Source organism: Limulus polyphemus, unplaced genomic scaffold (genome assembly GCF_000517525.1).
Source record: "Limulus polyphemus unplaced genomic scaffold, Limulus_polyphemus-2.1.2 Scaffold2290, whole genome shotgun sequence".
NCBI classification, from domain to species: domain Eukaryota; kingdom Metazoa; phylum Arthropoda; class Merostomata; order Xiphosura; family Limulidae; genus Limulus; species Limulus polyphemus.
The window spans coordinates 96,873-99,842 of NW_013667900.1; the positions used below are offsets into that span (position 1 = coordinate 96,873).

Genomic DNA, 2,970 nt, shown 5'->3' on the forward strand with positions numbered 1-2,970 from the left:
GGGGGGGGGGGGGGGGGTGGGGGGGGGGGGGGGGGTATCTCATAGACGTACCGCCCCGGATGGCAAACTCCTCACAACACGGCAATCAAATGAAGTTCCTGTTGACGTTTATCGATCCATGAACTTCCGAAAAACAACAATACAATAGCACGACAAAAGAATCTTTACTGCCACACCCAGGAGAGAGAGACACACAAGATTTCGTGTCATAATACACAAAGGCTTTGTAAAACACTGCCGTGATAACAATTCTAATTCTTAAAATTAGGTCAATGCTGTGAGAAAAAACCAATCACGATATTACATGCACAAGCTTCCTGTAATATGCAGTTCCCTCTGATGGCCAAACTAATATGTTCTGTCTCTTTTATTTTTAATAGAACTTCTTCAAATTCACGTGCTTATTGTTTTTCTCAAAACCCACCTTTGTAAATTAATTATTAATACAACTACTTTCCGAGAAAGACTCGCATTAACTCGCTAAAATTCATGCATCAGAGTTATCGAGCAAGATTTGTTTGTTTGTTTATTTGAAGTTAAGTACAAAGCTACACGATGGGCTATCTGTGCTCTGCCCATCACGAGTATAGAAACCCGATTTCTAGCGTTGTAAGTCCGCAGACATACTGTTGTGCCACTAGGGGGGGCTATCGAGTAAGAATCAACGATGTACAACTGAACATAGTATAGACTAATACAATGCCCATAATATCTGCAAGCCGAGTTTTTGTTGTGTATGACTGACAGTAATTTACGTATTTGCGTTGGCTATTGCTTGTTTGCAAATGGCAGGTATTTAGGTTTGAAGACATGTGGTGTTCGGAAATTAAGAATTCCCCTTCGCTCCGCACGCGGTTTGGAGGGTGTAGTTGAACGTTTTCTTGGAAATCATAGTACCCAACGAAATAAACGTAAAGAGATCCTAGGTTCCAACGCTGGTGACAGTGTGGAGATCAAAAGATCCTTACTCAAAAATGTTCTGTGTGGGAAGGAACGAGAGTACTTCGAGAATCCCATTATCACTAGTCGGACACCTAAAATTCTACCCGACTAGTACCCAAACTGAAACCCAAATTGGGAGAGAAAATCTCATCAGTACAAATGTATATGAATGAGCTCCAATAGTCTTTACTAACTTATTAATAAAAACCAAAGGAAAATAGACATGGTGTTTAGATGATGGAAAGAAACATCGTTGGTGTCATCACTCGGGAAACCTTCTATGCTGTGGTGCGTTGCAAATGGCTTATACTAAGAGATTAGACTACCATAATCATTTACAGCGGCCTTAAGCTTTCGCTTTAAAACCCCAATTTACACTTCACTGAGAGACTTCTCGATCAACGTCGTGGTCATAAACTTCAAGTTCCAGATCTGTGGGTGTACGGGCTTGGGTATACTTGGGGCGTAGTCTTGGTAGTGATATGACGATCTTTGCTCAGAGTAAATGTTTCGTTTCTCGGATGGTCTGCGCTCGGAAATTGTTTTTCAGCTCTGAAATGGGAGTGCTCCATGAAACATCCACATCAAAGTATTTGGTCAGTTGTCTGACCGGAATTAACAACTATTTTCATGAAATTGGTGTTTGTTTTTTCCTGTTATTCTGGGTGGTATTCTATGGAGTACGTGAACTTCTGTTGATGTACGTTGACTAAAACGCAATACTGGCGATATATTGTAACTACTCATACCCCCCCCCCCCTAACTCATTTTGCAGTTTATGTAACTAAAATATTTATCAAACTGACACGATTTGTTTCAATCTGTTCACTTTAACTAGTTTTAAACTAATGTAACTTTTAAGTTACAACTTATAATACATTTTATCTGTAGCAGATTTTGTGGTGTACAGATGTTAGTAAAGAAATTAAGATATAAAATAAATATTTGATATATAATATTTCCTTTACGATTGCTTTGTTTCTTTGTTGTTGGGCAAAAAGCTACACAATGAGCTATCCGTGTCGTGGGTACCACGGGTATCGAAACCTGGTTTTAAGCCCTCAGACTTACTGCTGAGCCACTGGTGGGCCCTATACGATTGCACAAATTTAGTTATGACATATGATATTATGTACACATGTACATACTTTTGATTTGCAACACTACAATTTTAAGCAACATGACCTTCGTATACCTGCACTTTATTTGCGATTTCGCCACTGGACAACCGATTCTTAAGTACCATATGAAACTAATACATCCATAACCTCAACTGCTACATCCGTTTTTATGCTGAAAATATACTGATGTTTCAAGCTAGTCAGGTAACAGTTTCTTCCGACGTCAGTGATGTTCATAGTATCGGGGAGGAGTTAATGGACAAATAAGAGTGGGTATATTCATGACGGTTGAGTTGTTGTTTTTTTCCTTATATTTTAGATACTACGAGTTTTTACTACCGTTTAATGTGTAAAAATATTTCATACAAAGTCTTTGTGAACTGAGTACGTTAACTAATATCAGAGAAAGACGAGTCCTATAAACGTAATTATTCTGACAAACATTTCCAATGAAAAAGTTATGAAAATTAAACATTTTTTTATTATTTCTTTAATAAATATTTGTGGGGGGGGAGTTTGGTGTGACATCATTGATGTCCAGTTTCTAGTTACGAGTGCGATGCTATATTATATCATATGTTAAAAAAGGTTTATTGTGGCCACAGTCGTTTCGAGACACTGCAGGTGCTCTCCCGCGCTCTGTGATATGACGTCATAGTTATTGATGAGAAGCTTTATTCGCGTGAGAAAGTACTACTTATTCAAAGAGCGTGGTATTAAAATAAAAACAGGGTATTGTTGGTAGTACCACATAGGATAAGGCATACACTTCCTTATTTTACATGTTAAATTATCGTGTATTATGTGTATTATTATCGTGTAGAGACTCAAGACTCGAGTCTCTACAACAGGCAGTTGACGTCCATTCTACAAAGTTTCATCATGGATATTATGCCAAAACAATCTA

The 2,970-nt window shown here is 38.2% G+C and overlaps 1 protein-coding gene across 6 annotated transcripts in view; it reads right to left on the bottom strand.

The window, feature by feature from the left end:
• LOC106466528 (transcriptional activator Myb-like) overlaps nucleotides 1–2,970 on the bottom strand; it is a 57,446-nt gene that overhangs the window by 33,700 nt on the left and 20,776 nt on the right. The gene's annotated exons all lie outside the window — the stretch shown is intronic.